General features: G+C 42.2%; 1 long non-coding RNA gene across 1 annotated transcript in view; it reads right to left on the reverse strand.

Moving 5' to 3' along the window:
* The window catches only part of LOC147827191 (uncharacterized), a 52,878-nt gene extending 29,165 nt beyond the window's left edge, over window positions 1-23,713 (reverse strand). The window contains exons 1-2 of the long non-coding RNA XR_015452730.1: window positions 23,057-23,713; window positions 10,811-10,855 (exon numbers count right to left, since the gene is read on the reverse strand). This is a non-coding gene — a long non-coding RNA (uncharacterized LOC147827191). The remainder of the gene's footprint in view (window positions 1-10,810; window positions 10,856-23,056) is intronic.
* Between the last annotated feature and the right edge of the window lie 407 nt (window positions 23,714-24,120).

Raw genomic sequence — 24,120 nt, forward strand, 5'->3', positions numbered from 1 at the left:
GTGCTTTATTACTGAGCTACATCTCTGGCCCTTTTAAATTTTGAGGACAGCGTTCTGCTACTGCACCCAGGCTGGCCTCAAACTTGCAGTCCTCCTGTCTCAGCCTCCTAAGTAGCTGGGATTACAGGTGTGTGCCACTACACTCAGCACTTTAAACATGTTAAATGCATTAAGATTTGTTTCATGGTCCAAAATTTGGTCTATCTTGGTGAATGCTCCTCAGGTTCTTAAAAAGTGTATATATTCTGTTATTGAGTGGAATGTTCTATAAATGTCAATAAGTTGGTTGATAGAATTATTAAAGTCTTCTCTAAACTTATGGATTCTATTGTTCTGACAATTATTCAGAGAGTATTGTTGAAATCCTTGATTACTACTATGGATTTGTCTATTTCTCCTCAAGGTTCTATCAATTTTTACTTCAAATATTTGTTGCTCTGCTATTAGCTACATACATTTAGGATTATTGTGTCTTCTGATAAATGGCCCCCTTTATTATTGTGAAATAATGCTTTTTGTTCATGGTAATATTTTCTGCTCTGAAATCTATTTTGATATTAAGGTAACCACTCCAATTTTCTTTTGATTAGGGTTAGCCCGATGGATGTTTTTCTGCTTTCATTATTAACCTATTTGTGTCTTTATACTTAAATGGATTTCTTGTAGGCTGTATATAATAATGAATCTTGTCTTTTAAAAACCATAACCTGATCATCTTTCTTTTAATTGATGTGTTTAGGTCATTTATAAATGTGTGTTTTTATTTGTCTGTTTTGGTTTAAATCTAACAACTATTCTGTGTTCTATTTGTCTCAGATGTTCTTTGTTCCCACTCTACTTCTTCATCTGCCTTCTTTGGAATTAATTGGCTCTATTTTTATGGTTCCATTTATCTCCTTTGTTGGCTTATTAGCTGTAAGTCTTCACTGTGTTGTATTAGTAGTTGCTTTAGACTTTATAGCATACATTTTTACCTTACCACACTCTACCTTCAAAATGTACTATATACCTATAGTATAAGAACTTTACAGATACACTTCCATTTTGCCATCACAGCATTTGTGATACTCTTGTCATACACTTGACTTCTACACCATACCTTACCATGTATTTTCATTGTTTTTAACTGTCAGTTATCTTTTAATGATATTTAAGTCATAGTAGTTATTACTTGCCACTCTTACTAGGGGTTTCTCTTAAGTCATCTTTTGCTATTTGGTAGCTGTTTCTCTAGGCTGCCCTGAGTTGTTCTTTACTACTTTAAGCCTTCCCCACACACACTGCCCCAGAACCCTCAACACAGTAAGGGTGTGTGTGTGTGTGTGTGTGTGTGTGTGTGTGTGTGTGTATGCCTAAGCAGTGGAGAGAAATATGTATAGGTGTGCAAGCTTAAGGGTAAAAAAGGAAAGAAAAATTAAAACTGGATATCAGACATGCTTGTTCATAGTGTCCAAAAATCACATCTTCTATGGAGGTCATCCTTGAGCATCTTTCTTTTGAACTCTAGAACTACTACCATGTTCTAGGCTGGCTTACCTCCATAGATGTGAATTGGTTTGACCATGTCATTTCCCATGGACTACAGGCCCTGGAAGAACTGTAAGATCCTCCTTGCTTCCTTGCTGAGACCCACCTCATTGTCTTCCCAGGAGAGGAAGAGAAATAATCTCTATCTCCCACAGGGTAAGGATTAGCCCCTCCGTTCTCAAAGTGAAGTTTGGACCCATGGGCTGGCTGGTAGTCACATAGCCAACCATGTATTTCTCAGACTGTATCAGAACTCCTCCAGTTCCATTTCATAGTCCTTCACATCTAGCATGAGATGAAAAGAAGCTCAAGCATATATATCCCTGCTTGTTGAACACGGCCTAATGATCTCAGTTGTATACATTTCAAAAAATACAAACATCTTTCAAGAAATGAATGATGAGTCTGGTAAATAGACCTTTTTAGATTTATGTTTATAAAAGTAATCTTCCCACAGGGCTTGGTCCTGCTAAAGATTTGTAATATTGTACAAAATACTCAACATGTCATTGCACATTTGAACCATCTCACTATTTTAGTGTTCACTCAAGGTATTGAGTCATATCTACTGACCTTACAGATACAATACAGTATTGTAATTAAAAGACTGAAAGTTCCACTTTACTGTCCCTTCCTAGAAAATGGATGCTCTCCTCAATAAAAAATATAATTTTCCTTTTTCCCCCCAGAAGCAGAAACTTCTCAGAATCCTGTAAATTGAAGTTTCTAAGCTTTACAAATTTTAAAATCCAGAATCAACTCCAGTAAACTCTCTGCCAGCAACCTTAGAATAACTGTGGCTCTCCAGTATGGGGAGGTTTGAAATCAAATACTGTAAAAACCTCTAATAATTATTGCCATGAACTAGTATGTATAATAATTATTTGCCTCACTGGCAGCCTCTCCAGGAGGATCTGCCCCAACCTATAGGGCCATCCCATGTTCTACATGTTTTTGCTGACCCCAATCCCCAAACACACATCTGGTCTAGAGCTGGACACTTGTCCAAATGCCAGCCATGGACCAATCAAATTGCTTAAATCTAGAATTTTAAAAAGAGGCAGCACCTTTAGGGGATGATAGGAATTTGAATTAAAATTTACATTCAAGGATGGAATTGGCTCTGTGCCCTGTATGCTGAGGTTATAGGGGAACAGAAACTATATGGTGGCAAAGGTAAGAAAGGAGTGCAGAGAAAGAGACCACATGGCCACTGTAAAGCAGAGAAGAGATTAGTTGCATCATTGCTAACATCACTGGACCCAACTGGAGGCCCAGCTCAGCTCTTGCCCTAAGTGCTGTGACATTCCTCCATGTGGTGGAGACATCAGTTTTCCCACCCAATGCTTATTTTCTCCTTCATTTTACACAGACTGCAACAAAAAGGAGACTAAGTCCCCCTTCACTTTGCAGCTAGGAATAACCATAACCTATGATCTGGCCAAAATGAGTAAAAGTTATTGAGGAAAACTTTCTGGAAAACTCTTTAAAAATGGCGAAGGAGCTGGGAAGCACATTTTGGCTCTTCCCACCCCCTTCTAACTGCCACCTGGAGCACAGAGTTATAGATAACTCTCCAGTTTAAGGATGGACTCCTTGGCCAAGGAAGGCAGAGAAGATGGAAGAGGTTCGGGTTCCTGGTGACAATCAAAAAGTCATACTACCTCAAGATTACCCATCTCCCAGTTTCTTTCTTTCTTTCTTTTTTTTGGTACTGGGGATCGAACTTGGGACTTTGTGCTTGCAAGGCAGGCAGCGGAACCACTGAGCTAAATCCCGGGCCCTCCCAGTTTCTTTTAATGAGAGAAAAAACAAGCCTTTTGTGCCAACACTGTGCCCTTTTGGAGTCAGAAGTAGGAGGCAGTTCAGGGCCCATGCATAGCCAGAATTCACTCAACAATGTTCCATGCTAAGACTATGTTAGCAGCTCTTGAGCCAAGGCTTGGGTCCTCCCTCTCTGTGATCATTGTCTTCCAGTATCCCATATCCACCAAAGAGGTGGTAGAGTAGACACTGACCACCAAGACCAAGAACAGAGTACTTTGCAGAGTGGCATGGGATGGCCTTCTCTGGGCCTTTAGATGGTTTTGTGCATCTATCTCCTCTTCTTGGGGTTCCCAGCTGGCATTCATGCTTATTGGCAGCAGTACTACCATATGTGAACTTTATAACCACACCTGGGAACAGTTTTCTGCCATGGTTTCCAGAAGGACTTCCTTCACTGGTTTACAGCAAGAGGGTGAATGAGGTGGAATTCTCAAAAGCAGGAAGTGATGTGAATGACCTGGTATTGGAATCTCTGCAGTGTAAAGACGCTACAGTTAATCATGGAGAAGCAACTTGTGAAGATGATGAAGAAAGGGTCAGGGAAAAAGGAGCCCTATGTTTCGCATCCTAGGCACCATGGTGTTTCTTTAAAGACTTATACATCTTCCCCTCAAAAGCCACTGGATCTATGGCTCACACAGGTCTAAAACTGTTATGTAGAGCCCTCGTAGACATGATAGAGTGGTAACAATAGTCATCTAAGTATGCTAAAGTAGCATGGCATTGGCAGACTCTCCAAACAAATCAGACAAGAATTTTCTACTATAGATCTTGAAAGCACTGATGTGCCATAAGCCTGATTTTCCATTAAGTGTAAGATTTAGCATGAAGTGTAGTTAGAACAGTTAGTAGTTTTTCACCTTTTTTGGTGAAGCCCTGAAGTTGTACAGTAATACCATGTCTTGACTGTGCAATGCTGGAAGACCTTCCTTCACTAGTTACCTTTGAAACAATCTTTTACATAATAAAATGCTAAAAATATAGAAAGAACTTTGCTGGAAAAAAATGGCAATACAGGTTGGGTATGGAGGCACACACCCGTAAGTCCAACTGTCTGTGAGGCGGAGGCATAAAGATCACAAGTTTGAGCCCAGTCTGGACAATTTAGTGACTTAAGTGACTTAGTGAGACTGTTTCTCAAACTAAAAAGTACAAAAGCCTGGGGATGTAACTCAGTGCAAAGACCCTGTGTTCAATCCCCAATACTGAAAAAAAACTGGCAGCATGATTGGGGTTGTAAATATGCAAACCCTGTAACCTTATAGCGCCCTTCCAAGTATACCCTAAAACAGAAGTTGGCAAGCTTTTTCCTGAAACAGGCCTGGTAGTTCACATTGTTAGCTTTGCAGACCCTATGGTCAGTTACTGTCACAACTCTTCAATACGGCATTCATTTTGCAAAAATGGCCACAGACAATATGTAAACAAATAGGGATGGCCATACAATTTATTTACAAATACGAGTAGTGAGCCAACTCATTTGAGAGAAAATCATGCATGGATGTGCCAAAATACAGGTACAAAAATGTAGTGTGATATCATTCATAATAGCCCCAAATCAGAAACAACCCAAACCTAAATATCCATCAACAGAACACTCAACAAACCATGGTGTTTATATCCTTACACTGTCAAACAGCAAATCAAATGATCTGTATAGTACACATGACAACATTCTTATAAGACTCAGAACCAGAGCTTTTAAAAAACGTTGAGAAAAAAGTAACCAGACATAAAGGGTACATTCTGTATGATATTTAATTTGGTAAAAACTATATTGTCTAGGAATACACACTTAGGTGGTAAAACTGTTAAAGCAAGTAAGTAATTAGGAAGAAAGTTGGAAAGCAAGAAATGCTCGTGACCAGGAGTGAGCTCAGGGGAGGGCTTTGGGTCATGACAATGTCCTATTCCTTGACTTAGGCGATGGCCATGTGGACTTTCACTATTTAACATTTTACAGAAATTCTACAACTGCATTTTCATATTTTTTTTATGTGTATAAACTTCATAAGAAAAAATGTGGGATTTTACAGAGGTACCTTCCATCTACAAAGTGCTACACATGATAGGTGTCTGGTTCTCTCTGGAATGAGTGATGCTACTCCGTGCTTTCATTCGCTATGTATGAGCAGGTGCCTGTCTTCCTATGTGCTAGGAGCTGAGGTTGATCAGCCAGTGAACAAATCAGAAGCATATGAGCCAGGGCTTTGTGTCCATGTACATTCACATGCACCCAAGATGATCTCTTAGTAGCTCATATGTTTTTTATTTGTAATCTGCAAAATACTAATGTGCACACTCTTGGGACAAGCCTCGGCATTGTTCCTGTAAGTGAAGTCAGACATTGACTACATGGTATTCTGGAATAGTAGAGGTCTGCAGCTGTCTTCCCTCTTTCACTCCGAAAAATATTATGAAATTGAGAAGTGCTATCTTTGATAGTGTCTCCTGGGAGCAGAGCACGTGATGAACAGACTTCCACGGTGGAAAAGATGGGTGAGGAGGTTAAGTAAATTTTCTTTGTGTAGTTCCCATTAAACTTCAATCAGAGTTACAGAAAGAAATTTCCTCCAGGCGGCTGCGAATACAGGTATTGGTTTGACTTTAATAAAAGTCACAACTGATCTCTCTGAGGTCTCTCATGGAATGAGCTCAGCAGAATTCCGGCAGGTCCTTGAGAGGAAAAGCGCTCACTTAAACATCACATTATCCTAATAATACCATTCTAGAGCCACCGTCCCATTATTTTAAAGGTCTTCATTTGCAAATTGTGGTATTTGAAAGTTTTCCTTTTACATTATTACAGAAAGCAGATGGGTCTTCCTGAGGCCCCCAACCTATTTACAAACTCTGTCCCTTCCGGGCCAGGGTTAGAGGGCACGGTGAGTAGCCTAGGCCACTCTGCACCTTCACATCATTGCTTTGATGAAGCCATATATTTAAAGCCATACTTGTTTTGGTGGCAAGACTGATTTTAATGAGATTTGTTAAAAAAGAAAAAAAATTTCTCACTGCTAAGAATGCATGTGGTCAGCATGAAGAACAGGGTAATTTTGTTCCAAGACGTGATGACATCTCACTCACTTATGTGTTATCCAACAAATCTTTTCAGTGTACCTACTGTGTGTTAGGCACTGGAATAAAACAAGTATTAAGGAGATAATGACTTTGTAAGTTAGTAAGGGAGATAGTGAGCAGGTGAAAAATTAGTAAGATAAATTCAGATAATGAGAGGTATGAACAAATAAGACAAGTTAATGATTTCAAATAGAGCACTAATGCAGTTGAGGGGTCAAAGCCCCTTTCAGAAGGGAGTTGTGAGTTGACAACTAATTGATGATAAGGAACCATCCATGTCCATGTGTGTATGACCCGCAAAGGAGCTTCCAGGGAGAGGGTATAGCAAATGCCAATTGCTTATGGGAAGATATTTGGTGGCCCTAGGGTGTACTGAACAAGGAAAGAGGGATAAGATACATTTGGAAAGGTGGGCAGGGGCCAGGTTCTAGAGAGCTTTATGAGTAAGGCTTCTGACTTTATTGTACATGCAATCATAATAATTTATATACATGCAATAATAATAATAAATATTTCTTCAGATAATACCTGGCTTTCTGGGATGCACAGGCACTTGGATGGGTATGAAGGAAAAAACAAGGTGGCTCTGAATCCTGCATTGCCTCTAATTTGTGGGCAACCACGGATAAGGCTCACCAGCCTCACCAAGCTCTATCAGCAAAGCAGGGCTAACATCACCACTCACAGGTCCTGGTGTACCCATGATGTCTGTGACATTCCTGGCTGGCCCAGCTGACACTCAGTAGACACTTGATCATTTATAGCAGAACCTTAATTTGAATGACCCTGTGGACTCGCTGAGCCCCTGGGGCAGTCTTCTTTTCAGTAAAAGCTCATTGTTGAAAAATGAGGTCAGGCCAGTGATAATGCATCAAGGAAACTCCAAAGCTATTAACAGATTCTGAGCAGGTGGCCTTGGGGTAGGAGGACAGGCTTAGTTTGGGTGCTGGCTGTGCAGCTCACACAGCGATGTGGTCCACAAGGCCTTCATACAGGTGACATGTTAACCTGGAGGGCTCCTTCTCTTTGATTCTTTTTTTTTTTTTGGTACCAGGGATCGAACTCAGGTCCTTGGGCTTATGCAGCAGACAGCAAAACCACTGAGCTAAATCCCCGGCCCCAAGGCTCCTTCTCTTTGAGAAGGTAAAGGTACCACCTTAACAGGTATCATCCCCATCTCCTTGGCATTCTGGCCACCTAGGACTCTCATTAGGATGTGGCAGTGACACTGGCAGTGGCTCTGGTCAGCTTTTCTGCATCTGATTAGAAAGGGTCCTGGGTTCAAGATTGCAAGGAGACATCAGCCACTCTTCACTTTTGCCATTTGCAGCCAAAGGAACACAGAGAAGAGGGGCACAGCTGACACCAGGTGGGCACTCGTGGAGTGTGGAAGGCAGAGCTCAGCCTCGGATGAAGGAGAGAGGAGGACTCCTGGTGACAGGAGGAAATTTGAGAAAGGCAGCTCCAGCCTAAGGTCTACAGATCAGTGACCTCTGCACATGACCTGAGGCAGGGACCTAAAGGGACAAATGTAACCAACCCATAGGCATTTGAGGACAAAGAAGGAGGCCCTGAGGAATGCAAATGTAAAATCAGCTGGTTTGGGTTTGGGTTTTTCCATCTCTTGTGGATGTGGATGGAGGTCTGTTTGCAAAAATTCTGGAAATGAAGATAATGTGGGAGGGGTCAGATTCTGGAGAGGGCTGGGGCTCTCCACCTCAGAAGGCTGATAACACACATCCTCCTGTCTGACCATCAGGAGAGTCATATGAAGTAGGGCAGGATTTATCATTATTCTCTTTCATAGACGAGAAGTCTGAGTCTTAGTGACTAAAGCCATATGCTTTGGGACACAGCTGACAGAAGGCAGTATCTCCACTGCAGTCCACAGGAGGTCCTCTCGCTACCCTTAGTGCCAGCTCCACCTCCTCCACCATCTCCCTGTACACCAGAGGGAAGAGCGAGAGTCCAGACCCCCAGGAATGGTGCTGACTGCTCATTAGCCTAACGGAGAAAAAGTGGACACATAGCTCTCTCCTGTTTAAAGGAACAATTTGTACTGATTAGGAAAGGCATTTGTTCAAGTCTGCAAATCCTTTTAAGAACTAGAATCCACTTCTGTTTTGAAAAGGCCTGCACTCAGAGCTTCTTCTAACTGATGATAATTACTAGTCCATTATTCTCTTGTCGAACCCTTAGGCCCAGCAGAGCACCTTGAGGGGGTGAAGCCTGCAGGCCCAGCGCTACCCTGCACGGCTCCTGCAGCTCCTCCCCATAAGAACTGATGTCAAGCTGTGGGGCTCCAGGTGGGACCAGCCACAGGCCACACTCTGGTCTGCAGCTAAAATTTTTTACCAGATAAAATAGGTGTGCCACTTGAGACGGTTTTTTAAATCATGTGTCATTTATCTGAAGTTAAAATTAAATTCAACTTTAACTGGGCATCCAATATTTTAATTTGCTAAGCCTGCCAGCCCTTTCATGCCACCTACACTTTTCCCACGAGAGTGCCTCCCAGCACCTTAAATCATGCATGATCACTTGGGTGAGAATGCCTTTTGTACCCTGGGTACCCTGTGGTTTGGGTCCCTCAAAATCTGTTGGTGTGGGATGGGCACAAATAGAGACTGATGCTTTTCTGTGCCAGTACTTCACATAGTCCAACTCACTTTAATCCCACCATGACCCACCCTTGCATCACGGATGACGAAACTGAACATCAGAGTGTGACTTTCTCAAATTTACCTCCCTTGTGCACAACAGGACTAAGATGGATCCCAGGGAGAGAACGTGTACAGCTCTATGAAGTTACCTCTCCAAGTCTCTGTTTCCTCCATGAAACAAGAGGGTATTAAAGTTCGACCACCTTCCTGGGGAGGACTCAGCAGGATGCTGGGTTGACGTCACTACCCCAGGGCTTGGTATATGAGGATGGTTTCTGGGTACACTTCAGGCTTCCACCTTTGGTAGTCCAGTGCCATCCACGGCAAGGCAGTGTGTCCTAGATGCTTCCATCTGGGAGAAGCCTCGGCTTTAGGGATGGGAATGGAGACCAGGAAATTCTTGCAGCTTGGCGCTGGCTTGGTGGGGCCTGGGGTGCTCTGTCTCTGAGCATTGGTTTTGTTGTTTGTAAAATGAGGGATAATTGAGCTCAAAGCTTGGGTGTAAGGAGTGACGAGTTGATGGTTCAAAAGGGCCTTTGAAGCCCCAAACCTCCAATCAGTCCAAGACTGTGCACAAACATTTCCATTGCCACCTGGGCATCTCCCAAGCTGGGTGTGTCTCATTGAAGGTTCTGGGCAACCAGACCTTGTCCCAAAAGGGAGGACGTATCCGGCAGTCTCCCATTCAGGGGTAATGCCTTGCTCTGTCCTTACCTAAATGTAGCTCCCCTTCTACCCCCACTGCTGTAATCTGTTGCCTGATTGGTTTCCTTTCAGAACCTACCTCTTCCCAAGAAAATATGGCCCCTCTCCAGAAGATGGGTCAAGTTCTGGGTCCTAACATCCCTTGCCAGCCCAGTACCTTGGGCCATTCAAAAAAGCTTCAGAAACAGGTGTCTTCCTAAGCCATCTGTGGACACCCACAGATATTTGTGAATAGGGTTGAAAAAAACTCTGTGGCTAAGATTCCTGACTCTGAGGGCTACTGATTTTTCCCATTGCAATAGTAACTGAGCATCTGATTACAGAAGAAATGACAGGAGACAGGAAAGATAAAGCCCAAAGACCTCCCATGTCTTTTAATACATGATTAAAAGGGTTAAACTACAAAGAAATGGCATGGAATTTGGCATAAAGTAGGTAGGTAGCTCGTGGGGCCTGGGTAGATAGGGTAGTGCTTCCTTAGCACAAGTATCCAGAGGAAACTTAAGCTAATGCCCAAGAGCTGTCTTTTTCATTCCTAGATATTTTGTGCATAGATCTGCATCTTCCACGTAGTAGGTCCTCAGTAACTATTTACTCACGAGTGAGTGAAAGGATGGATGGATGGATGGATGGGTGGATAGGTAAATGGGAGGATGGCATCCAGAATTCAGGTATAAGGCAACAATTCAGCAAAAAAGTAAAATGACATTCCAGAAGGAAGTCAAGCGCAGCAGTTCTGAGGCAGAGGTGAGCAGGCCCCTGTACAAGCCTGGTGGGCAAAGGATGTAGGTGGAAGGATTTGGAACCCTAAAAAAGACTGAGTGTGTGCCTGTTCTGCCAAGCTCTTGGACATCTAGATGCATCTTTCACTTCTTTCCATTTCACAAAGCCAAAAACCTTGAAATATTCTTGAGCTTTCTCTTCTCATACTTCACATCCAAGGTATCATTCAGTTCTGCAGCTATACCTTAAAGGTATCAATACTTCCCAAATGCCTTTCTTCTCACCTTCTGTGTGGTTTCCATCTCCTCAGGCCCATCAGCATCTCTCATCTGGAAAGACAGTTTTAGTTTTAGTAGGTCCTAATGCCTCCCTGCTTCTACCTTTGCCCCTTACACCTCTTCTCCACACAGCAGCCATATTGATCCCTTTAAAAGTCAGGTCAGATCATACCACTTCTACGCCAAGAATCCTCCAAAATGGCCTACTCCATCTCAGAGTACATGAGTCTTCACAGTGGCCCGAAAGGCCCTATACGACCCATCCCATCCTCTTACTGACCACTTTCCGCCTTACCCACCACTTTCCTGCTGCTCTGCCCTGCTCTGGTCTGCTGCTTTTCCTTAGACTTGCTGCTCCATTCCTCTCCCTGGGTTACTGTGATTGCTCTGCTTTCTGCCTGATCACTCTAGATGGGCCTGGTCTGGCTCTGAATCCAGATGGAGATTAATGTTACAGGTGGTGCTTCTGCCTTGTCATGATGAAATTTATGTTTCTAGCTAACAGTCTCCTGGTCCCTCAACAGGTTCTTCTAGCCAGGCCTACCTAGAGCATGCTCAATGTCTTGCCAGGAGAAAACTCTAGTACCAGTCAGTGATTCAACCCCTGGAGTAAGAAATTTGACAGTAAGTCTGTGCAGATTGTATGCTACACAGGGACACAAGTCAATGTGGCCAGTCTGGGTTGGAACCCAGCCTAAGCTCTGCTTGCCAAGCTTGCCGAGTGGTGTGGAACTGGATCCTCCCAGAGAAGTGTGCCATCTTCTAATTTGCACAAAGGCACCATATGAGCTGGCAGTGACCTTCCCGGGAAGCTGGCACAGCTACAGGGGCTGGCTGAATAGGAAACAGTTGACATTCAAGCCAGGGGCCCAGAAGGCAAGTGCTGAAGGCTTGGTCCTGACCCTGGAAACTGGATACTATGTGGGCCCAGCATAGAAAACCAACAGCAGGCATCCAGGAGGGTGGCAGAGAACCTGCCTCTCTTGCTGTTTTGACTATATAAGATGGGTTCCAACAAGGGCAAGGATAGAGGCAGCCTAAACCTGTTCAGATCAAATAAAAACTGCAGACACTTCTGCATGCACACACACCCTAAATCTTGCATTCACTTTCTGAGATCTGCACCCTATGTCTACTCCACTCTCTATCTGCGTCTATTAAACCAAGTACCCCTTGCAATCCAGAGTATCTTTAAGAGCCCTCCAACTCAGATGCGAAATCTCAGCCGCATCTAAACACTGCCAGGAAGCACCTGCTCCCAGACAGCTGTGCTGAGCGGTGGAGGCTTCAGAAATCCTCGTGGGAGTGAGGCCCATATGCAGGACCTTGCTTCACCCAAATGACTGAGGACTTTAAAAGTAAGTTCCTCTTCCTCTCCCTGCCTATCCCCACCCTATAAATCCTGTTCCTTCTCTTTTCTTTCCAAAACAAGCAGGCAGTGCCCTGGCCGCCTCCTCCGAAGAACAGACAGCCCCATCACCAAAGGGCCCAGACAATTAATTACTCACCATCATGGCGCCGTTTAGCCTTCAATTTTCCTGACTACCACAAGGATTAACTCAATCTGCAAGACTTCACTAGGCCATTTAAGGGAGCATCATAACTCTTTCTGTTCCCCAGAAATTGTAACCCGGACTCGGTTTTGTAATGCTAATTGCCTTATCTTCATAAATTCTACAGTCTTACATAATTTACCCGCATTGTAGCAGGATTTCCCAAGAATAAAAAAGCAGGTGCCGTCAATGGTAATTTGAATAAGAAAAGACATGTTAAGTGGTTCTTCTCTCACTAGTAATAGAAATTAATTAGCTTTGAGCAGCTTTGGAGGTTTTTGCATTTTTTTTGCTGTAACCTGTTATGTTTTCTAATTGTATGGAAAGAAGGTTTGATTTGATCACATTATTTGGTGATGGAGAGGCCTCTGTTTGGAGTCAAAGGTACAGGAACGGTGGCAGCCAGAAGGGTGGGAAGCCACAGGAGGTGGCGTGCAGAGAGTGCAGGCTTTGTAGTCAGATAAACATGAGTTCTGAGCTAGGGTGAGCCTCTTGCTAGCTCTGTGACCCTGGACAAATCACTTCCTCTCTTTAAACTTCAGCCTTGTCCTGTGCAAGACAGCGATCACACACTCTGAGAGGGAGCAAGGGTCTGGGCCTTTGGGAGTATTCACTCTGGAGCTGAACATGCCTGCTTTGGTGCCACCACTCCCTTATTCTGTGACCTTTCCAGTTAGGATGTCTCTAACTCTTAGAAACATAAAATACAATTTAAGTACTACAAAAATGAATAATCTCACATGAGAACATTAGAGCTAGTGCAGGCTGCAGTGGTGATGCAATTCCTGGATAGATCAATATCATCAAAGATCTTTCTTCACTCTGCCTTCGTCAGCACTGGCTTCCTGGATGTAGGTCCACCCCTCACCTGACAAGGACATAAGCTCCCCAGTGCTTATCCAGCACCAGAGGGAGTGGGCCTCTCCTCCCACCATGGGGTATAAGCCCTCTCCTTCAGTCTGACTGAGCCAATTATTTTGGCTGTCCATCCTGGAGCCGTATCTGATTCCAGAGGGCCACGTGGATTGTTAGACTGACCAGGATCTCCACCCATGGAGCTGGGTTGGGACCCACTTCCCTCTGAATCATATGGAGGAGGAATTTACTGGGAAGGAAGAAGCAGGGAGGCAATGAGGAGTGGGTGCCTTGCGATCTCTCCATGGTGACAGGCACATGACACTCTGCAGTACACAGTACATTGTAGTGACCTTGGCAAGTTACTTATCCCCTCTAAGCTCTGTTTCCTCATCTGCAAACTGTAGACATGAACACAAGGTTGCTGTTAGGATTTTGTAGTGCAGGTCTGAAGTAGGTTAGGCCCTTTGTATGCTCTAATTTCTTTCTCCTGCTTTCCCCCCATCTTTCCTTGAAAGATATTCTCCAGCAATTTACTCAAAGCAACTCTCTGGGCCTTGGAAGGACCAAAAAGCAAAGGAGGAGCAGATGATAGGAGAAGCTGTTTTCTGGAGTATGTTCTCCAAAGTAGCACCATTTCAGCCATAAGAAAACTATGATTAAGAGACTATGTTGCCAAAGACATAATTTAGGGACTACGACTATGATAAAAGAAGCATTATGAAAGCAGGATCGTAGGACATGTGGAGAGGGCAGCCAAAGGTTGATATGATTTTTACACACCCATACCTATCTCCACTGCAAACCCCATCCAAGCTTCCTCCTCCTTGGTGCTTCCACCCTGAGTCCGAGCTCCAAATCATGGCAAGCCAGGTGACACAGATTTCTCCTCTAAGGAAAAGATGCCCCAGAGACTTAGGGACTCTGCTATCTATCAGAGTCATAGAGCAGAGCCTGAAGGCAACTCTCCAGGCAGCTCTCTGAAGTTTCTCATTATTAAGCTTTAAAAAACTTGGAAGTTCCATGATTATCAGACTGGATGAAAATTTAAGGTTCAACTCTTTTATGTCTATAAAAACATTTTAAATGTAAAGATACAGATAAATTGAAGGGAAAAGATAGTCCAGGTTCTTTCTTATGCAAACAGTGAGCATATAAAAGCTTCTGTGCCTACATTAATATCAGACAAATTAGGCATTAAGATAAAGAATATTATCAGAGATAAAGTGGGCTATTTCATAAGGATAAAAGGGTTAATTCATCAGAAGGACTTGACCATCCTAAACATGTATGTATCTTTTTAGCAAATCCTCAAAGAGATAAAGCAAACATTGACTTCTCTAGCTGGAAATTTCAACACCACCCTCTCAGTAATTACTAGAACTAGACAGAAAAGAATTAGTAAGGATATAGAAAAATTTGAACAACGTAACCAGCCATAACTGACTATAGAACAGTATCTCCTGACACCTGTAAAATAGACGTCCAAGTGTGCAATGAACACTCGCCAAGATCACCCATGTGCTGGACCTTAAGTTCCAACAAATTTCAAAAGACTGAAAACTTACAGAGTATGCTCTCTGACAAGAGTAGATTTAAATATTTAAAACATCAGTAACACTAAAATATCTGGAAAAACTCCGAATAACTAGAAATTAAAGAATTCATTTCTAAATACCCAATGCATCAGATATATACTCCCAAAGGAAAATGTGCAGTATTTTGAACTGAGTCATAATGAATATACCCCATACCAAAACCTGTAGGAAGTCATCAAAGCAGTGGTCAGAAGGGAATGTATTTGCATGTGTAAATACTCCATATTAGACAAAAAGAAAGATTTTTTAAATCAATGATCTAAGTTTCTGCCTTAATAGGCTAGAAAAAAGAGAAACTTAAATCAAAATAAGGAAAAGGAAGAAAATAACAAAGGCAAGAGAAATAGAAAAAGGCCAAAGAAAATTAACAAAACCAAAACTTATTCTTTGGAAAGATTAATAAAGTATTTTAAAACACAAGAGAGAGAAGGAGTCAGGGAGAGAGAGAGAGAGAGGTTTAAGGAGAGAAGAAAAGATTTAAAGAGAACATAAGAACACAATATTATGAATAAAAGATATATTGCTCTAGATGCAACAGATATTAAAAGAAAAGGCAATATGGTTTTTGCCTTGACAAATCTTGACAAATTACATGAAATGGACAAATTTATTTAAAACACACACAATTTTAAAAGATTAACACAAGAAGAAATAGAAAATTGGAATAAGTTTATGCACTTATCGAACTCAGGTCTTTAGGGGGATCAAACTCAGGACTTTGAGCTTGCAAGGCAGGCACAGCACCATTGAGCTACATCCCCAGCCCAGAAAATTTGAATTTGTAATCAAAATTTCACATAAAGAAAACTCCAGTCTTAGCTGTTTTTACTCTGAGTTTTGATAAACATTTACCAATAAATAACATCAACCTTACACAAATTCTTTTGGAAAATAGAGAAGGATGGAACAATCCCCAATTTATTTTATAAAAGCAGCTTGAATCTATACCAAAACCAGATAATTTGGGTGTGGGGGTATGTACCAAGTTTTTCATAAACGTAAGTATAAAACTCCTTAATGAAATATTAACAAATTAAATCCAGAAATACATAAGAAAGATACTCTTTCTTAAGTGACATTTATCTCAGAGATGCAAGGTTGATTTAGTATTTGAAAATCAGTGTAATTGACCCCTTTACAAAGATAAAGGAGAAGCTCATCATGGTGACTCATACCAGCAATTCCAGCACTTAGGAGGCTGAGGCAGGAGGATCACAAGTTTGAGTCCCACCTAGGCAATTTATGGAGACCCTGTCTCCAAAAAGGGCTGGGTATGTAGCTCAGTGGTAAAGCACCCCTGGGTTTGATCCCTGGTACTGCAGAAAGGGAAAGGGAAAACAAAGGAAAGGAGAGGGGAGGGGAGGAAATATCAGCTTAATGCATTCAAAAACATTCCTTTGAGAAGCTCAGCACTCATTTAGCTCACAGAAAACTTCCTTAGCTTGATGAAGGGCATCACAAACAACAATAACACTTATGACAGCCTACTATGAAATACTGAACAATTTCCAAACAAAACTGAGAATAAGGCAAGCATGTCTGCTGTCACCAGTTTGGTGCAAAATAGTATTGGAGGTTCTAAACAATACAATTAGGAAGAAAACTAATAAATAAATAAGAAAATAGGAAAAAATCAAAACTATTCAGCAATCGTATGTAGAAAGTGTCAAAATAAAAATTTTTAAAAGTACTCAAACTAATATATTAATTTAGCAATATCAGTAATATATAATGTTAACAGATACAAAGTCATTTCATTTCTATATGTGAGAAAGAAGCAATTAGAAATTTTTATATATAATAGCATAAAAACATAAAATATTTAAAAATAAATTTAACAAAGAATGTGCAAGACCTTTACTTTGAAAAACCTAAAATATTAAATTAAAGAAGACAAATTAATGAAGAAATATACTATGTTATTGGTTTGGAAATCTCAATGTTATCAAGATACCAATTCTCTTGATAATCATAAATCTCAATCTCAACTATAAATTCAATAGACTGATTTCTAAAGTGAAATTGACAAGTTATTTCAAATATATAAATTATTGCAAAGGACATAGAATAGCCAAAAGAATCTTGTAATAAAAACATAGTTACAGGATATCACCTGATTTTAAAACTTATTTTTTAAAAACTTGTAAAATTGCCATAATAAAGATAACTCAATGTGGAGATAGGGTAGACAATTAGGTCAATAGAACAAAATAGAAACCAAAAATAGAACTATACATATATAATCATTTTAATTTTAACAAAAACATCAAAATAAGCCAATATGGAAATAAAAGTCTTCTCTACAAACAGCAATGAAAACAAGTAGAAAAATATGAGAAAAAAGAAACAAACTTCAACTCCTACCTCACATCATACTAAAAAAATTCTCTGAATAGGTAATAGGCCTAAATATAGTTGCTAAAACTCTGAAGCATCTAGAAGAAAACATAGAAGGCAATCCTCATAACATGGGGGTTAACAAGTCTTCTTTAACATGTAATAAACAATAATCATTTTATTTTCCAATTATACCTCAATAAAGCTAGTGGTGTGGTTCTCTAACTGACAAATTAGGCTTCATCAAAATTTCAAACTTCTGTGCTGCCAGAACTAAAATGAAAAATAAGCCATAGACCAGGAGAAAACATTCTTCAGTACACATGTCTCCCTAAATATAGTCAAAAGTCCTAGAAATCAAGAATAAAGTCAATCCACAAAAAAATAGGCAAAATGAACAAAGTGCTTAAATATATGCTTCAAAGGAGTACATATATAAGGAATAAGTATAAGTACATATATAAGTACATATTTAAGGAATAAGTATATAAGCATGTGAAAAGTTGGTCAGTATCATTAGTCATTGGGATAATACATTAAAGCAACTTCATATACCTACCAAATTACTAAAATTAAAAAGACAGAAAATACTAGATCTTGGCAAGAACTTGGAGACACTTGAATTCTCCACGTTGCTGGGAGGAGTGTAAAGCGGTGAATTGTTTGGTAGTAATAAATTAACCTCTGGTAATGGAAACCAGAATAGTAGTTTCCTACGGTGGGTAGAAATTGGCTGGATGGGAAAAAGAGGGAACTGTTTTAAGAAGGATGGAAGTGTCTTGATTGGGGTGATAGTAACTTGGGTGTATCCATGTGTCAAAATTCATGAAATTATATGGTTAGAATCTGTGTAGTTTACTGTACACAAATTTGACTAGAATGTTTGGTTGAAGATGGAGAATGGATTTGAGGAAATACAGAATGGATTTGGGCAGAACAGTAAGGAGGTATATGGGAGACCAGGTGAGACAATGGTGCTTAGAACACAGCTATGGCAACAGAATTGAAGAGAAGTCAGCAGCATCAAGAGATACTGAGGAAATAAAGACAGGACTTGGTGAATGTTGGAAGAAGGGGTGTCTTGGATTACCTGCACCTTTGGCTTCCTTTACTGAAATGGAGCACCCTAGTTTTTAAGATAAGATCAGAATGCACAAAAGTAAAATCTGCAGGATGAAACTCTGCCCATGTACTTTCCCTGCTTACTATTCTTTGGGGGTCTTCCTGCCCACAAAATATGGTCCAAGGCTTTTAGACACAAGATCTGAATCCTGCTGTCTAACCTTCGGCTTTCTGATTCTCCTTCTCTCCCTCCTCTGCATCCTCTACTGTGTTCATTTCCAAGGATGTTGTGTCCTTTCATGGCCCTACACATTCGCATTAGCTGATCCCTCTGCTTGAAAAATCCCTCTACTTGAATGATATATCAGTCTTTTATTGGAGACTCTCATGCCACTCAATGTGTGCCTCTCCTTTAGGAATCTGCTGCAATTTTTGCTTTACACACCTGTCTTTCTCAATAGATTGCGAATGCCTTGAGGGTAAAGTTATTTCTTATTTAACTCTGGTTATCCTTATAGCTAGTGTCAATAATGTTGAAAGAATGGATAGATAGTGAAGGGTCAAGATTTCTTCTTTGCAATCACCTCTCATTCTGCAAGATCTTATTAAGGTCCAAATAACATCTCTGCAGAAAAGGAGAAATACTAAATCCGTTAAGTGGCGGCAGATGACTTAATGAGTGACATTTGACCAGAAAGATTCTATGGGAATGATTTCACTGCAGTCCTTCTCTGTTGCTTTGTAAAAGGAAAATCATCACAGCTGCCCCTTCCCCATGCAGTGTGCCCAGAGGAAGAAAGGAACCCTAATATACAAAATTCCTCATACCAATATCATTAGCCAGGTGATGCTAACACCAAGTCAGTAAAGTCAGCCTTGTTAGAGTATTGGACAGAAGGAAGGCATGAGTTAGAATATTTCCTTTCCTGAAGATCTTTATGAGTGGAAGGATTGTTTTTCTAGATGTTCCACTTTTTTCTTTCAAATGCAAATTGCCTTCCTCCTATCTTTACTGCTTCTCCCTCGGCTCAAGTTCTTATCCTCTTTTCTGAACTCTTGCAGTGTCCTGCCAGGCCTCCCTCCCTCCATTCCATCCTAGGCTCTGGTCTCCAAAGTGATCTTTGTCTAATAAGGATCTGATCATGTCAGGCGCTCCTAAACCCTACCTAGCTACATCCTACAAGAAAAAGCTCATTTCTTAGACTGATCCCATAGGTCCTTCGTGTTGAAAGCCCTGTCTTCCATCACAGCCTTTCTGCACTGGGTCAACAGCCACAGTTTCTGATAGAACATGTGTCAGATGAGCAGAAAGATTGAAAACTATCCTACCTAGCTGCCATTCTTTTCAGATATGGGTTTTGTTAATCTTTGGGGTTTTGTGCGTTTTTTGTTGTTTTGTTTTGTTGCTGAGTAATAAATGACCAGAAATTGAGCAGCTTAAACAATGCACATTTATTATCTCAGTTTCTCTGAGTTGACAGCCCAGGCCTGGCTCAGCAGAGTTCTCTGGCTATAACCCACGTGTGGTGGAACTGCCTTCTCATCTGGAAGTTTGAGTGGAGAAAGGTCTGCTTTGACTCTCACACAGGTTGTTAGCAGATTTCAGTTGCTTGAAGCTGAAGGACTGAGGCCTTCCAGTTCTGTAGACCACCTGCAGCTCTTTGCAGGGTGAGTGCCTCCATAGGTAGGTCACAAAAATCAGTGAGAGAGAAAGCACAAGATGCTAGCAAGATGGAAACGGATAAAACCAAGGTAGTCACAGGAGTGACATCCCATCACCTTGGCCATAATTTATTGCGCAGAAGCAAGTCACAAGTCCCACCCACAATCAGAGTGTGAACCCCAGAAGGCAAGGGTCAGAGGGATCATCGGAGAGTCTGTCAAATGTCTCTGAGCCTTCACTCATGCTGTTTCTTTCTCTGGTGTGCCCTTCCCCTGATCTCCTGCTGTCAGGATCCTACCTACCTCTGCCTTCCTTCAAGGGTCCTTTCTACATCACTGAGCCTGCAGGACATTTTTTCTCCTAAGACTATGCTTGTACTCAGCAAAGGATGCCAGCTTTTGGTCGTGAGCTGCCTTCAGCCGGCTTTAGGCTTTAGAACGCACCTGCAGAACCCTATTATATGACATGGTCTAGACTAGACAAAACTTTAAGAAAGCAGTCTGGCGAGGTTCCCTAAACCCATTCTTGGACTGACCATATCAGAATCACTTAGGGGACATGTAAAAGATGAAGATTCTAAGACCCTATCTTACTTTAAAGATCCTACTTCAATGTGCTCAAGGTGGAACTTAAGAATCCGTGCTTATGCTGGGCATGGGGGTGCACACCTGTAATCCCAGCACTCAAGAAGATGAGACAGGAGGATTGCTGTGAGTTCAAGGCCAGCTTGGGTTACGTAGTGAGTTCAAGGCCAGCCTGAACTACATAGCAAGACCCTGCCTCAAAACACAAGCAATCAAACAAACAAACAAGAATCTTTGTTTATAAAGCTCCCCTGGTCAGGTTTGACTCCACTGGCACAGACCCCCCTCTGTAGGATGTTGATTGGGTAGACAATCTCTGAGAAGACACAGAGAAAGGATTTGGCTAAAGTCCAACTTTTGGCCATTAGAGAAATGCAAATTAAAACAACACTGAGATTCTATCTTACCCCAGAAAGAATCCCCATCACCAAGAACTCAAATAATAGCAAATGCTGGAGAGGCTATGGGGAAAAAGGAACACTTCTACACTGTTGGTGGGAAAGTAAATTAGTACAACTACTATGGAAATCAATATAGAGATGCCTCAAAAAACTGGGCCAGGGATTTAGCCCAGTGGTTCTGCCGCCTGCCTCACAAGCACAAGGTCCCAAGTTCAATCCCCGGTACCAAAAAAACCAAAAAAACCAAAAAGCAAAACTAACACCAGAAATTCCATTTTTCCCAGCTATTCCCCTTCTAGATATTTTCCCAGAAAAGTTAAAGACATCATATTACAGTGATACATGAATAACCATGTTTATAGCAACACAATAATAGCTAAAACCTGGAAGTGGCCCATATGTTCATCAACAGATGAATGAATAAAGAAAATGTGTTATCTACACATCATGGAGTACTACTCTGCCATAAAAAAGAATAGACTTGAGTCATTTGTAGGAAAATAGATGCACCTTGAGACCATAATATGCAATGAAAAAACTCAGACACACAAGCTTAAGTATCTCATTGTTTCTCTTATGAGAATAACCCAGTGTAAAAATAAAGAGCAGAGTAAAAGATAGATAGTAAGACATAGGGAGATAGATGGTTATCACAGGGAAAAGGATCAAAAGACGGAGTCAGGCAGGAGGCAGGGAAGGGAATTGAAATGTGTTACGCACAGGGATCAGCTCTATACAAGGAATGTAAACATTATGTATGCAAACATGTACAAAAAAAGAAAGGAGATCAAAGGCTAGATGGTGTAGAGTGAAGGAAGGGAACGGCAATGAAAAAAGAAATTAAGATGAGTTATGTGCATGTGCCAACTCCCCACAAGGAATGTAAACATTATGTACTAATACACTAAAATTTAAAAAATAAAGTCTAGCTTTGTCACTTAACCTTTTGACTTTTGAAAAGGCACAGACCCTCTCCCGGCCTCCGTTGCCTCGGGGGTAAATGGAGTAAATGACCCAGTCCACTTCATACGGTGGCCGTGAGGATTCAGGGAGCCGACGCTTGTGCAGGAGAACCCCGGGCACGCAAGAACCCCTCCATAAAAGTTGTTACGTTCTAGCTGTATGTGGCGGCGCTAGCCCGAAATCCCAGCACTCTGGGAGGATCACAAGTTGGAGCCCAGGCTGGGTAGCAAGTATCTCAAAAGAAAAAAGAAAAAAGTACTGGGCATGTAGCTCAGTGTGAAGGCCCTGGACTCAATCTCCAGGGCTGAAAAAAAAAAAAAAAGTTTTTACATTGTGTTGAAGATGATTCCTGGTTCAGCTAGTCGGACGCGTGACCCAGGGAATCAGTGGTGTCCCTGGGGCCGAGGACACCTGCCTCTGGATGGGAGTGGGGTGGGGGATAGGCCTCTGCAGACCCTATCCCTGTGCGGCTCACAGAAGCAAATTATCCCTAGCAATGTCCTCCTCCCGTGGTCCCTCTCCACCTAGGCCGGCTCCTCCCCACACTGGAGACAGGGTCCAGGCCCGCACAAGGATTTCCCAGCCTTCACTAGGCAGCCAGGGCAGCTTCCTCTTCCAGGAAGAGAGCAGCCCGCTTAGCCTCAGACAAGCTCCAACTCCTGCCACAAGTCTCAAAGCACAGTTCCCTGGGGGCAGGAGGCGGAGGCGCCATTCGCCTTTTCCTCCTTTTCCGTGGCTGCCTCCGAGTACTTTGAATTTCATTAGAGCAATTATTTCAAATGGAATTAAAAGGGTTTAAAATTAGACCCTAAACTCTTAACAATTAGTGACGCAGCGACCTGCCATCCGCAGAGCCACAATAGACCTATGTCGATTGGTACGTGAGCACAATGCCAGTCTCCAGATTTGCATGCACTATTACAATAAACGGCTTTTAATAAAATGAATATTCTTAATTACCGCTGCATTAATAAGCTGCAAATTAGTCATCATTAAAGGCCCCACAGTGCTTCCCCACCTCTCTGGGAGTTGCCGGTGGACTTTACCAGCTCTGCTGCTTCAGCACACTCTCGGGTGGTTTCCTGTGGGCTCTTAGGACCTGGTGAGTTGGGGATGAGCCCCCACTTGGCCTCAGGTCAGAGATCTGAATACACAGTCCATCTCTGGGACCCTCTCTGTTGTCCCAGCGTGGGGCTTCTAGAGTTCTCCAGGCCTGCGCAGCCCTGTACCGCTCACCTTGATCGTACACCTTGATCACATCGTGGCTTACTTCATTAACCACTCATGCACTCACCAGGCCCCACGGGGCCCTGGGGATATTTGCTGAAGTTAGCTCCACTTCTGCTTGGACCTCCCCAGGGGCTGGTATAGGAGGCTGAGAACTGCCTGAACCTGATTTTCGGCGTATTGAGCTCCACCCAACCACATGCCTGAGGAATAGCGAGCTCTAGTGGAGAGGAGCCCACAGCAAGAGCACTAGAATCTGCCCCAAGTCATTGAAGGGGCTTGAGAAAATCACTTGCCCTTTTAGGCTTCAATTTTCCCATATGTGCAGTGGAGGTATTGGTCTAGGCCACAGAGTAAATTATTTAGACTTTGTGGATCATATGGTCTCTGTCACAACCACTGAACTTGGCAAAAATGGCAGGAGCAAAGTTTGGACCAGAGGTCTGTAGTTAGCGGACCAGGGAACAAGAAGATATCGAAAGGTCTGACAACCCAAGAGCTCTGTGCATCTCTAACCAGGCTCTTTGTCTACTGGAAGTATAGGGGGGAACTTGGGACAACTTTCACAAAGGTCCTTTTGATTTAATTATAGGCTGTTTGTCTTGGAAGGTGATTTATACAAACAGGACAGAGGAGATATGTTTTTCTTTCCTATTCCATATACTCACCAACACACACACACACACACCCTGTAATGTAGCCTCCAAAGATAACAGATTCTGGTGCCTGGAACCTGTGTGTGCCACCTACGTGGTGAAGATTTTGCACAAGTGATTAAATAACTCTTGAGATGAGGTGATATTATTGGCCTCTGGGCCATCACAAGTGTTCCTTTAGGAGAGAAACAGAGGAAATGTAGACACAGGAGAAGGAAAAGTGACATGAAGAGGAAGGCAGAGATGAGGCTACAAGCATAAGGAATGCTGGCAGCCATCAGGAGCTGGGAGGGGCAGGGAGTGAACTCTGCCCCAGGGCCGCAGAAGGGAGAATGGCCCAGCTGACACCTGGACTTCAGCCCAGGGAAACTGGCCTCAGAGCTGCAAGACAACATGTTTTTATTGTTTTAAGCCCCT

This window comes from Heterocephalus glaber, unplaced genomic scaffold (genome assembly GCF_053883595.1).
Source record: "Heterocephalus glaber isolate CG9 unplaced genomic scaffold, H.glaber_assembly_v1.0 deba00001452, whole genome shotgun sequence".
In the NCBI taxonomy this organism is placed as follows: domain Eukaryota; kingdom Metazoa; phylum Chordata; class Mammalia; order Rodentia; family Bathyergidae; genus Heterocephalus; species Heterocephalus glaber.